Raw genomic sequence first — 14,675 nt, 5'->3', positions numbered from 1 at the left:
TGAGATGATTTCATTCAGAGGTTTTTTTTATCAACATTGTCTCAGTGGAAGTGAGACAGAGGGAGACAAAGAGAGAGATTGGGGAGGTATCTGAAGCAATCTTCATCTGATTTGTTTTTCCGCCTCTACCCTCACTGCCTCTTCTGTCTCTCTCATTGTACCTTTTCTGTCAGAGCGAAAATGTGAGCAGACTCACATCATCAGGTTGCTAGGCAACATAGACCGTGTGCGGGCACAGTAACATTGGGATCCAGGTCCTGTTTTGGTTGGGCTTCTGTCTGTCTTCTTAATCTTCCTGATCTTCTGCCTTTTCTTTTCTCCTCCTCTGTCCTTTCTTGTGTACCATTTCTTTTCCCCTTCTCTCTGTCTGTATCACTGCACAGTGGAGATTTCTGCGCCTGGGAGATGTGCAGAGCTTCTAGCCAGCAGGAGCAGAAGCAGCCGTGAGCATTTATCAAAGCCGTGCTCCGTAATGACCACTCAGCAGTGGGGAAATTGAGCTGACCCTGAGGCCAAAGCTGTTAGAGGGGACTGGTGGGAAGGCCAGCGAGGTCAGGCCATCCTTGTCCCACCCACTTAGTGGGCAGTTAGCGCTGAACCATTAGTTTACTATTTGGAGGCCTCACAGCTATCCCTTGCACAGTACACACATACACACTCAGACTCACACACGATGTGGACAACAGCCCCTCCACCTAATCTTCAGCACTTCAATGTTTACCTGACACAAGTTGTAAAAGGAAAAGAGTCAAAGAAACCAAAGGGGTAAACTTTGTTGGTTGCCTGTAAATGCTTAGACTTGGCACTATCAGGAACTATTTCTCTGTTGTTGTACCAAAAGCAGGTCAAGACAATATGGCCAAAAGACATGTAGGTTTCTTTTAAATTTTCTATAAAGGAGTTGGTGTTCCAGTGAAAATGAGTTGGATTTAAAACGGATTCAGAGCTAAGATTCAAACCCGTAGCAATACCATATAACTTATTTCCAGGACCATATGGAAATACAACATTTTCACTTTCAGTGTTTTTGTTGTGTCATGCTTCAATTGTATGCAAGCACACTTTTTATATGCAGTTTATAGATAGTTTCATTTTGTGTTTTTGCATGTCCATGTTGGATTTAATCTGCTCATTTTGTTTGTTTGTTTGTTTGTTTGTTTGTTTGGTCAATATTTAAACAAATGTTTTATGTATAGGTTGTTTTATGACCACATTAAACCAATCCAAACCATATACATTGCATGTTAGGTTGTGTAAAAGGGTGATTCATACATATGATGTATGAAAGAGACAATACACTGATGAGATCTAGTTTCATTCTCTGTTTGGCATTTTCCCAGTATGTGGGTGTGTTTGTGTCTGTCTTTCAACAAAAATAATTAGCAGAGATAATGTATTAAGCATGCAGATACCGTATACAGATGCAGGCTCTCACTCACACACATATACACTGTATCACAAACAGGTTGACTCCCCAGTGACGTCTGAGCCTGATGGAGCTCAGCACACTACGGGCGCTCCAACTTTGTCACTGGCTGATTGAAATCAGACTCTTTACTCACACAACGACTGCCAGACCGTTTGTCTGTCTCTCATAAACATTGTTGTGTTCCCAAACACTTAGCCACAACAGTGCTGTTGTTTGTGTGTTTAGAGTAAATGTCTAATTATTCAGCCCTTGTGGGAGTTGCAGAACAATCCTTAAACATGTGACACCCCTTCCTGCCTGACGGTTTAAATTCACTTTCAGAAAGGACAATAAAGAGAAAATGAAGTTTCGATAATATAGGTTTAAAAAGAATTAAATTTCATTGAATTTGTTGAAATTCCTTCGTTCAACGGCTGACCGTCTATAGCACCACATCTGACCTCTGTTGGTCTCTTCCCAGACACTGTGGAGACATGACAATTGCCAGAGCTTGTTAATGCTGGGAAGCCACATTGAGACAGATCACTGGCTCTAGTTAGCATTATTTAACTCAGCTATGTCTTCGGGCACTTGCTGACAACAGTCTAGGGGCCGCCATGGGGCAAAAAACCGCAGGGGAGCCGCACACACAGACAATCAATATGGACGCAGATGGGAAGAGAGTGGGGGAAGAAAAAAAAAAAAAAAAGGAGCAGGAATAGTCATTTTCGCTTGAGAGGCGCTCCCTTGAAAGCCATGAAATAAAAATCTGAACTTTAAAATTGATAAGGATTGATTTCGCTGACACGGGATCATAACATACACCCCTTCTGAGACTGGCAGTGTTAGGGCTTACAGATGCCTGGCGCATAAAGGAGAATGGGGAGGACGTAAATCTGACTACAGAACAGCAATTAGCCTTTTACTGGGGAAAAGATATGGAGAATCTTTACTGTTTCATCAAATGGCATTAGGCATGCTCTAGGCCTAGAGGTTTCTCTGGGAAGACAAATGCTAGAATAAACTTGTTTGGACAGATGGATTGGATGGAATTCCTCACAAAGTTCACTATTTTCCCTCACAGATCCATATAGATCACTTGCAAATGGTTAGTTCATTATGTGGCTTCTATTAAATGTCACACAGTGTTTGAGCAATAAGTACAGAGACAATCTGACCCTAAATGACATTTTCAACAATGTTTTCAAAGATAGTTTACTGTCAAATATGTTTTGAATAGGTTTATCTCACTGCCGCAACTGCTGAAAAATTGCTGAATTCCTTGGAAAAGAGCCACACAGAAGCTGTTTTTATTCATATAATGAAACCAGGGCCTCACCGTTTTAATGATTATTCATTTGCATGCCCCCTAATCATGTTATGAATCAGAAAACAACATTTCTTTAATTGCACTATCATGTATGCTTTAAAAAACAAATATATCCAAGCCCCAGAATGCAAATTAATTACTATTCAAATGAGCACCATGGAGCGGGGAACATGATTAGGTTAAAGAAGAAAGAACTTGGTGCTAATTCCTACTCAGATGAGTGATTGGGAGGAATGAACAGGGAGGTCTTGATCAAAGCTAACATTGTAAGCTAACATTGTACTGTATGCTGGTGAGCAGATGGTGAGCCATAAATCCTCAGCCAAGCTCTGACACATATTAGCATTTAGTTAGCAGCCCACAGCTTGCCAGCCATTTAGGTAATATCTCCATCAGATCACTTTGGAAATGGTGATGGAATGAATTGGGGGGATTTTAATGCTTTCAGTGACTGTATTGTGCTTAGTTAGACGGAACTCTGGCTGTGTCTTGAAGTGTTGCTGTTCGCAGCGGTCGGAGACGTGTGTTGACAAATACGCTCATCACTGCCCGTTTAACTGTACAAAGCTTTCGATGGCACCGGCAACGTGCGTACTGACACCATTTATTTGCCGATATACTCAACTAACAATGTCATGGAGTGGCAGTAGCATTCCCATGCTGAAGAAATGTGAATTTAAAACACATGCATGTATGTATTAGAGCTGATTACTGTTGGTGAATTTAAGTCAATTCTAAAGGATCTGGATAATAGGACTCAGGTCAGTGTGGTTGTTGGATATTTTGTATATGTTTATTGCATCTTAACTGGAGTTGTGTGTTATCTTAGTCTGTTCATTTTGTTTGTATTTATTGTTGTAACAATGTTTATGCTGACCTCTTGGCCAGGTCTCTCTTGAAAAAGATATTTTAATCTCAATGAGACTTTTATCTGGTTAAAAAAAAAGGATAGAAAGAAAATATTCATATCTAAATTTCAATTGCAAGTTACCAAAAAATGATTCACAGCCCATAATGCATAATACATTCTTAAATTTTTTTCTCTAAAACTAGAAATATATATACATGCACTTTAAATATAGTACTAGACTATTTGCACAGTGACACAGAAACATTTAAAATAATTTGATAAAAACAAGTTAACCTACTGTGTATATGTAATGGATACCGGCTTTGCATTAACGCTAACAAGATTTAGTTTGAAATGATACGTTTGCCATTTGAAAACATTAACACCTTTTCCAATGAAATGATAGCTGATATTAAAAGTCTGTCACTGCATCAGTCAACTGCTGAACCCACAGCTTAATCAGTGTGAGACTTGACATTGAATCATTGGCAGAAGTCTTTAGTCAAATAATCCAATCCTGTAGTGAGGTCACTTCTAGTAAATGCCAACCATGATCCATCACAAACTTATCTGTACTGTGTTCTCTATCTTCTAAAAATAACAACAGATTATAACATTATGGTAAAGTTATCTGCCTTGTCCTGAGTGCAAGACTTTTTTTTTCATTTTGACAAGTTTTAAGATGAGATATATTACTGCTACGGCTACAATGGCGATTTAAGATGCCTTCTATGCGTGAATCAGCAGAATAATCTTGGGCAATAGTACAATATTTCAGTACTGATTTAATAACTGAAAATAGTACAACATCTCTTTCTTCTTTGACTTAAATTTCTCTTTTTTTTATATTATTCAGCACCATTTAGATCACCCGATTTCATTTTTTATATTAGGTTTCAAAGATTCACAAACATTTTTAAAAGTCTGTGTAAATTATGATTTTGGCTGCCCTTCAGTAAAGGTTTAGTGTGTCCTGTCACAAATTGGAAACATTTTAGTGTTTCTCTTATTTAGTTGTCACATTACTTGCATGCCAGCGGCTTCAATCTCATGCTCCATCTTTCAGTTTATGGTGGCAGACCTATGCTTCAGTTTATTCTTGGTTTATGAGTTTGGTATTTAAACAGGAGGTTGCGCTATCTGATATAGAAACTAATAAAAATAGACTCATAATTAGAAAGAAAAAGATTTTACTGTTATCCAGAAGAGTAGAAAAATTATATTAAAAGAAAAGGAAGGAGAGTATTTGCTCATATGCATGCATGCATTGCAACACACACAGAAGAAATGCTGTAAACTCACTTAGTGACACTTACACACTGACAGATAGAGTGAATGACCCTCCTGCTGCACGGATTGGGTTGCAGTATGTGAGCGGATAGTGAAAGGGCAACAGCAGTGAGAAAGAGCGAGACAGAGAATGCAAACTATGTGTGGATGTGTGTGTGTGTGTGTGCGCGCCCGTGCGTGTGCGTGCGTGCGTGCATGCGTGTGTCTGTGTGTGTGCGTGTGTCTGTGTGCGTGCATGTGAGCGTGATGTGTGTGGGGTTAATTGTGGTTCAACTGTGAGGAACAGCTGAGAGAGCTCATATATGGCACAGAAGAACAAGCATGGTGACAGGCAACTTGACAACACAACCTGTTTTATGGTGACAAGTGTCTGTGTGTGTGTGTGTGTGTGTGTATGTGTGCGTGCGTGTGTGTGAGGTTGAGAGTGAGAGTGAAAGGGGGGGTAGAAGAAAGTGTGAGAAAGAAAGAGTGAAGCTAAAGAAAGGCAGGTGAGCAGTGAAGTGCCTGTCTGCCCACCCAACATGTTCACACGCCCCCTTTAAGAATAGCAAAGAGTCTTGGTAAGCGATTTCTAACCACGGTGCTGATGGGGAGGATTGTTTTAACTATGTACTCTGTGTGTGTGTGTGTGTGTGTGTATGTGTGAGAGCTGAAGAAGACAGTTGACTATCCTTCACCTGTCACCCTAAACATCAACAGGAAGGGATCTGAGAAAGATCACAGACTGTTTCCTGTTACCCATGAAGCTTAGCGGGGACGACAGCAGTCAAGGTGCGGTACACTTTACACCAGGTTGCAAAATAAGTATTTGCCTGGCTTTGTGTGTGGCTCTGCTTAGGTTGCAGCTGTGTGTGTGTTTGTGTGTGTTCTTGATGCATAAGGACAGGGTTCAAATCATCAAAGCAGCTCTCCTCGGCTCAGTTTTCAGTAAGCAGCTAAAGGTTAGACTTATGTGTTGCTACTTACAGTAACACACCGAGACTCCTTTACACCGTATCATTACCGCTACAGAACTCACTTGTCAATCACCCCGATCCGATGAAGTGGGTCATTTCAAAATGAGAGACACACCATTTGAAAAACCAATTCCTTATGGTGTTTCTGACACGCAGTGGGAAGTATTTGAAGCTAACAGCTAGCTATATTTTTTATAGTAGTTCCAAATATTTTGAATTGTACAAATATATTCAAAAGATGTCTAAAATTTTTGAAAGCTTTTCATCAAATATTAACCTGTATGACTCTTTTCATTACCATCTTTGCCAAAAATCAACATAAATGATTCTTTTTCTCTTAATTTTCAACTACAGATATTTCATACATTTTTGTTTTGTTTATTCTCTTCATATTCCATCAATTTATGTGATTTATTTTTTTAGGCAGATTTTTAACCTCAGTGCTTAGATAAAGTTGTATATATATATTACCACCCAACTAAAATAAATGATGTCTTTCCTTGCAACCCACACTCATACAAACTAACTTGTAGCCTTGTTATGTGTGCTCCAACCAAAAATAGGTCTGTGACCCATCCTGGGGTCACCAGCCATAGTTTAGGAAACGCTGACTGTCAGTGAGTTTAAGACCCTTTTTAGCCCTCATTGATCTGGCAGGAGGCTCCACTGTGACAACGATACAAGTGAAAGGTTCAGCTGCCTCTGCAGTCCTGTGTGTTCTCAGTGAAGTGATGGTCACTTAAGTAAACTTCTTATGAGATTATCCTCATGTATCAATCTGTGTATTATCTTATTAAGAACTACTGTGATGTAAATACCGTGCAAGTACTTGACTGGAGTGCTCAATTGTAGATAATGTGCTTACTGTAGTGTAATAATATGTGTAAGTTCTGTATTGATTAAGCACTTACGCAGTACTAATGTGTGCTTTATTGGGCATTGCACAAGCTAGTGCACTGGAATAAAGCAAGCGTAAAGAGTTAATTTATTAGTGTTTCAAGTGGTTATTCTATTTTTGTTACATAATAAAAAAATAAAAAACAGATTTTTATCACTGTCAGCAGCACTTTAAGCATGACTGAGATTAAAACTGGCAAAGTATTTTCAGGGTGCATTTCAAATCAAGAAGCACACTCCCACTGCAACCTAGATAGTAATCACATTAAATCAAATATTACTTGGAATAATTATGATGGTGAGAATTATATTAAACACTTTATTTCTTTTCTTTATTTCCTCTAAACTATTTCTTTGGGAACACGTTGTTTATCAAATAGTTTGTGTTGACTAGTTATTGGAAAGACAGAGTGACAGCAAGATGTGCAACAACTGCCATGGACCGAATTCAAACCGACATCGTTGTGGTATGCGCCTCAGCATGCTGAGCCACCAGGACGCCAGATCTGGTCTTTGAAGCCATTGCGGGTTTCCTGAGGCCAACAGCAGCAGTAGCCGAGGGGGTATCAAATGTGTGAGAGCTGCCCCACTAATAAGATAAGTGGGCTAATGCTAGCACTAGAGGTTTGCCACTCATCTCAATCTGTCGTGTTTAACAGTCTCGCAGGAATAGCTCTCAAATTTAAATGCTGGACGGCTGCTGATGGAGTGGAGGAGTGTAGTGTATGTGTATGTGTGTGTGTGATGGGTGCAGACCAGGGTGAGTATGTGTGTGTGTTGTGAGGGTATGTGTTGGTGGGGAGGGAGCATGGGTGGGAAGCAATGTAAGACGCTGGCTAAGTCTTATGGAACATCAGTTGACACTAGAAAAATACAGCTGCCGATAAATCTCCGACAACAGCCCCGGACTCAAGTTTCCCTCCATGATTTATCGGAGTTGTTCCTTTTAGACTTGCCATTTGGGAGCCACGATCTCTGTAGGTCATTTGTACAACTTACTTTTAAACTTTAATACTTCGCAAAGCACAAATGTAGAGAGAAGGAAACGTGGCCTTTCCAAAGATGAAACCAGCTGGATACCATTTATCTGTTCTTTCTCTTTTTTTTCTGTTTGGAGCTCTTATTTCTTTGTCTACTCTAAAAATTGTCTCAATTAATCAATGATTTAGTTTGGATGTTTATATTTAACCACCGATGCACCTAGCAGTTGCTCTCTAAATGTCAGGTGTCTGTTTGAAAACCGGGCCTAATTGGAATATATGTGTTTTAAGGTGAAAGCTATTACTCTCATTCAGTCTCTATTGATCTGCAGCTCCAGCACTGATGAGATCTGCACAACGTTTATTGGTCTGAGAGGGACTTGTTGAGACATAATGCTTATTTTCTTTGATAAATATAATCATTTAACAAAATAAATCCATAACACATGTCTCCAGTGATGGTTCAGTGTGCTGTTATACATGATGATGTTATAATGAGTTTTAATCTGGTTTGTGGGGATTGTGTCACGTCAGCAAACCGAAAACAATATATTATAAAATTCTACTTTTAGATACCTTAAATCCCATAATGAAATATACAGATAAATAAAAGATTAACTGCACACCTGGCTCCCTAACTGTTGCTAAATTTGGACAAAAATTCATACAACAATTATGTAATACAGGCCTGATACCCTGAACATAGTTTGCCTTCATTGCCGGCATTTTGGCATCAAACTTCAAGTCATTCATTAATCTAATTATATTCTTGCTTTTCCATTACATCATTCACACAACCATCTTCATACACACACAACAGGTGTTTGTAATCAAATAATAAGTGTAATATCAACCAAACATTAAATGCCGACCGTTGTGGCTTTCATTGGAAGTTGTTTGTTTACAACAAATAGCTTTGTTTTTTTTTTTGGAGTAGAACTGCTATTTTTTAAATCATTAAGAAAGATCATTTTTGATATTTCTTGTTAATAGTGTTCTTATTGTTAGGCATGGAAGGAATGTCTTTATTGTTAAAGGATGTTAAAGATCTATTAAGTGCCACAGCCAAGAAGATGTGACTGCAGTACTGCAAGACAGGCATGTTAGATCAAGAAAACATGATTTGCACAATAAAAAGTTGTTGTAATCAGCCTTTGTCCAATGTTGTTTTTCTCTGCTATGTCTATATGTTTTGAATAAAAAGCAGACATAAATCACTGAAGTGGCCTTTAGAGGGCACTGAATTTGATCTTAGCTCTCCCCACCCAAGTTTATTTGCTAATGGCCGTGTGGACACCACACATTCAAATTCCCCTCTCGCCCCCCCCGCCTCCCGTTTCTGCGCTGAGACAACCTGGAAACCACCGTCCAAGCCTGAGGAAGCTGGCACTCCATAGTAAGCACCTCAATTACAAATGTTATCAATCCCAGGAAAGAGAGAGCTTAGCACTTGTGTCTGTTTTTCTCATCAGCGGCGGTAGGGTAGCAGCTAGAGAACAGGAGAGAAGGGCTCAAGAGAGACAGGGACAGCAGTTTGCGCATATATGTGTGTTGTGTGAGTGTACGTGTCTATCCTCTAAAACTTGACCCCCCCATCCACCCTCCCTTAAATATCCTGTCGCCTTCGGTGTTTCTTTCTTGCTGTTCTTCAGTATCTTGACTCCATGCCCTCTGCAAAACCTTAAGAACCCAATCGTCTCAAATTTAACCCGCAGAAATAATTAAGGGGTTGCATGCCGACAAAAATAAGGGTGTGTGTATTTTTGAAGTGGGGAGGGGACATGTGTTTGGAGTCTCGGGATGCCAGGGTGCCTCCGGCTGGGTTCAACTTGTTAGGAAAACTGGGTATTGCCTTACACTTCCGTTGACATGACTACAGTATCGGTGGTGGTGAGGGGAGTGCGTTAGGTGTCAGCCACACCTTGGCTGACCCCACCAAGGATGTGCATGTTTACAGAGGTGTTCTCACAAACATTTGCCCAGCGCAGCCCGACGGACAGGCCCCATGGGCATGAAAAAGGTGTTTACAGCTATCTTGCTCTTTGTGCAACACCATGAGCACAAAATAGACACGATGCATTTTGGAACAGTGTATTTATTATGACAATGATTGCAACTTATAGTACTCAGTCATGACTCATCACAGGACTCAGCCAGGGCTCTTTAAAACAGTGACATGTAGATAATAGCAAGCTGTCTGCTGTCCCTTACTGGGCATTCACAGCACTGAAAACAGCACAGTGTTAAGACAAGACTAAGCCATGCTAGCAGCTCTGTGAGGCTGTACTTTGGCAAAGTGGTGCTTTGAGCTAAATGCTAACACATCATAGTTTAGCCAGATTTCTTGGCAATCCATACAATAGTTCAAAATCACAAATGATGGTGGCACTAGAGGAAAAGTCAGGGATAGCCAAACTAATTAGGATTCATCCTCTGGGGACCATGCATGTCTGTACCAAATTTCATGCAATCCATACAATAGTTGTTGAGATATTTCTCTAAAAGCAAAAAGTGTCAACCTGATGGTGGTGCTTGAGGAAAAGTCAGTAGGCTTCATCCTCTGGGGAACATCAGTGTCTTTACAAAATTTCACAATCCATCCAATAGTTGTTGAGATATTTCTGTCTGGATCAAAGTGGTGGGCCGATTGACTGACAGACTGTCATTATCATCCCCAGTGCCATGCCACTAGTATGGCTAAAAATGCAATGTGCTGCATCAGTGGACACAACTTAGTAGTAGATCCATGGATTTTAAGGCTCATCAGGTGCCAAACCATTGCACAGCAGTTTATGATACTACGTTTTTTAAGTCATCAAAGCAACAAAGCCTTTTATACTCAGTCTCGCCAGGTAAACAGCAGGAATACAGTGTTCACATTACAAAGAAATCTACTAGAAATGTGCACTTGCATGTATTTCATTGGCAAACACAGCGCCTTGGTGGATGATGTTGCATTGCCTGTGTTTTTTTGGACCAAACCTTCTGGGTTGGCACCATTGACGCGTCAACCTGGCCTCATAAAAAATGATGAGGGGACTTAACCCTTTTGACCATAATCTGGAGGCAGTATGTAGAACTTAAAGGTAAATATTACTGAGTTCTTTCTGTCTGCATCAAAAGTACCCTGCAAATTCACTGCACTCAACCAGAGCACACAGATATGTGGGCCACCTGCTCCTAACATAAAAAGACAGTTAAGATTAGTCTTTCATTTACTTGTTCAATGAGCCCTTATTTCTATGGAGTTTATGCAATGTACTTCCCATAGATCACTTGACATGGCAGAGACATGAAGCACATCAATTCCACCATGCAATCTTTTCTAAGAACATATACTAATACAATGGTGAGGGGCAAAGACATTTACATTTACCTTTATGAAAATTAGTTTCAGTCAAAAAAAAGTGGATGTGGAAGAAAACTGGTCTACGATTAAATGCTTAGTAAACTGAACTGTGGATTGCATAAAAATATTATAGTCACTATTAACAACATAAGCCTTAAACATATTTTATAAGCTATATTATAAGCCACAGTAATAACCTCTTCTGTCATATAGAAAAAGCTTGAACCTGACATAACATAACAACATACTACAGTACACACAAACAGGAATTCATGTTCACTACCAGAGATGGACAGTGAACACATAAACAGACATAAAGCACGCACACACACACACACTCACACACACCCAATTCATAAGCATGCAGACTGGGGAACAGGCGTCCTTTTGTTGGAGGGAGAATGGGAAGTGTGAAGGACGTGACGAGGGAGATAAGTGTCCTCCAGGGCCCTGAGGTTACCCTAATGGTGTCATACATCACCACTCACAAAGCCATGCAGAGCAAAGTTGTCAATGCATGAATGCTGCACTATTACTATCGGCCATTTTAATCATGGCACCTGTCACTGCGCTAATCAACACCATAACTTCACACTGGAAATCACTCAGAAAAACTCTCACATGCTGCTGTGTACCACGAACTGTATACAACACAGGCAGTAAGTTATGCAGAGGGGTCTGCTGGCTGAATGTTGGACCGCTGTGCTGAGGGGCTGTGACTTTGTAGTGCATCATTGCCCTTGTTTAATGGAGGCTTGGCTTTTCCTAAGCAGTTGTTGTGACAATGCTAAATGCTGCTTTTATGAACGTGCTAAAAGGGTTTCCCTCCACTGTCAACACCCCCCCCTCCAACAAACACACACACACACACACACACACACACACACTGTCTGTCCACTGTAGCCGCCTGGACTCACTACAACACATTCCCACCCTGAAGAATAAACAGACCACAGCAGTCTGCAACTGTTTCTCTGTCCACACTAACACAGATAATTCTAAAAATGCATAATAAATGCATTTTAGCTTTCCATCTAATCTTAGCTGGTATATTTGCTATATATATGTTTATGTGCTCCCCAGAGTGGATAAATAATCACCAAATGAAATGCACAATGGGAGTGGGAAAAATTTTAAGATTTTTTTGGTTCAGTCCCTCCATGTAGCAGGAATATTTAAACTTTGTCACCTTCAACTCTTCAGGTAATCATTCATTTTATTTATAGCAGATCACAAAATACAGGTATTGTCACTGACATATATTACGCTTATGCTGCACTGATAATTATTTGATTGATACAGCTGCATATGATCACAGTGATCTGACTGTTTGTATAGGCACAAAAATATTATTCATGATATTCTGAGGCAGTATATGTTATTATGTCAGTGATTATAACCAATACAGGAGTCAGAGGTCAGAGTTTCCGTGGAGGACTGCACATTCTCCCACAAGTTTGTTTAGAAAGTGGCATACGCCTTTTATTGTGCATAAGCAACAATTATAAATGAGGCCCCAGGTCTAGATCAAACACCACTATATTTAGACTTGTCAAATCTGAACTAGATTACTATTATTAAGATTTGACAAGTCAGTATAGTGGCAAGTACTGTATAGTGGCTTTTGATCTAGACCTGGGCCCAGATGCAAAAAACTCTGTGAAAATTCATGACTAAAACTGTGCATACGCATTCTTTTTGTCAGATTTATAAAGCCGTGCATATGCATGGTTCTGTTTTATAAATCTCAGTCATTGTGGAACTGGCCACACATGCACAAACCTCATTTCCACTCCCACAATTAGCCATAAATGGATGAAGACAGACCCTGAACCAGCCGTTTTCATATCAGTTCACCGCCTGCTCCACCAGTCTATACACCTGCCAATGAAACAAACGGGAAAGTGCTGTTTCACCGATTGTGTTGCACATGCAAGGTTCTCCAACAGCAGAACAGCTGTCATTATGTGCGACCATTACGTGTGGCTGTGCGGCTCTTTATACCATCCATATAATTAATTCATTACATGGACCTGTAAACCATTGTTTGCCATCATCAGTGACATCTCAGAAATGTAATCAATGATTGGTTTGTAGCACTTATATCTAAACCGATTTTACAAGGTGTGACACAACTAAGGATAAAATAAAAAGAATAGTAAGAGCAAAATAAAATGTTGACACCCATGTAAATTAAAAGAATGATAACATTAATCACACAAACCTAATTAATCAATGTTATGTTTATAAATGTGCCGTTGATTGGCGTTTTACAAATCTCTGTGTAATCACACAAACAAGAAAAACAAAATCACACAATCAGTGTAGCCGGTTATCAACCTAAACAAACAATGTTTTACTAAAAGATTCTGTCTCACCTTATATTTCATCTCCCCCTCATCACATCACCCTCAGATCACTTTAGACAAACATGTGTATGCCTGGTCTGTTCTCACTGCACATTCTGTATTTATAAATAGCAGTTTATGTGCACACACAAAGTTAGCTAGCTAGCTAGCTTGTAATTTAGCTGACATTACACTGTAACATTAAGTAATTGAGTGAAGTTACACAGGGGAATAGCTGCTCTTTTGTGACCTACACTAATAGACCTACGGTGTATAAGAAATGTAGAACTCACTGGTTTTGTTGTCGTTAACCCGGGCATTGCAGTCTTTACAGGGGAGTTAGCTACTCCACGCGACTGCTTCAGTTTATTTGCTGATGTATAGTTGACTGTTACCAGTTGACCATTACAGGTGAACCGTTACAAGTTAACTGTTACAAGTGGACCGTTACAAGTGGACCGTTACAAGTGGACCGTTACAAGTGGACCGTTACAAGTGAATTCTTATAAGTGGTTGGTTGACTGTTAAAAGTTGACCGTTATATTAACTGTCCCTGCTAATATTTTTCCAGACATTGGGTCCTACTGAACTGTACTGGCTGGTCCTTTTCTGTGATGATGAAGGAGTAGATGGTGTTTAGTTGTCTTTTCACTCACTGGCAGCAAAAATAAAACATTGGCGAGCAGATACCGCATCTCCTGAACCTTATCCTGAAGTCTTTAGGGCACTTTTTGGACAAACTAACAGTGTTTGTAACACTTACAAATACACACTACATTTCTACCAAAGCGCATTGCATTCACCAACAATAAAAAAAATCGGAGACCTTATCTCATGACTTCTGTATGTCATAATTACAAGAAAAGATCTCAAAATTATGACGTACTTTCTAATAATTACAAGAAAAATCTCATAATTATTATTTTTTCTTGTAATTATGAGATAGTACGTCATAATTATGAGATAAGGCCGATTTTTTTTCATTAAGGAATATAATGCGCTTCTTTACATTTCTGACTATGAATGCGCACCAACACTTCTCAAGGACTGGAAAAAAGTGCTAGCTGGCTTAGCCACAGCCAAAACAAAGGTACAAACTACCAGTAACAGCTATTTGTTTCTTTGTTGTTTTTTTTTTTGGTGTTTGAATCATTTCTCTCCATAATCAGCATCTTCTTGTTTGTCTTGTTGTTCTTTATTTAAAGTTTATTTAGCATATTTAAAGTAAGGAGTACAAAATGCTTTCCAGAGGAATAGAGTAGACTAT

General features: G+C 39.6%; 1 long non-coding RNA gene across 1 annotated transcript in view; it reads right to left on the bottom strand.

Annotated features, from left to right (window-relative positions):
- LOC121900984 overlaps positions 1 to 13,784 on the bottom strand; it is a 34,233-nt gene extending 20,449 nt beyond the window's left edge. The window contains exons 1-2 of the long non-coding RNA XR_006097155.1: positions 13,702 to 13,784; positions 12,843 to 12,941 (exon numbers count right to left, since the gene is read on the bottom strand). This is a non-coding gene — a long non-coding RNA (uncharacterized LOC121900984). The remainder of the gene's footprint in view (positions 1 to 12,842; positions 12,942 to 13,701) is intronic.
- Positions 13,785 to 14,675: the final 891 nt, after the last annotated feature.

This window comes from Thunnus maccoyii, chromosome 7 (genome assembly GCF_910596095.1).
Source record: "Thunnus maccoyii chromosome 7, fThuMac1.1, whole genome shotgun sequence".
In the NCBI taxonomy this organism is placed as follows: Eukaryota; Metazoa; Chordata; class Actinopteri; order Scombriformes; family Scombridae; genus Thunnus; species Thunnus maccoyii.
Note: the sequence above shows the minus strand (reverse complement) of the source record. Positions and strands in the feature narration are given on the sequence as shown.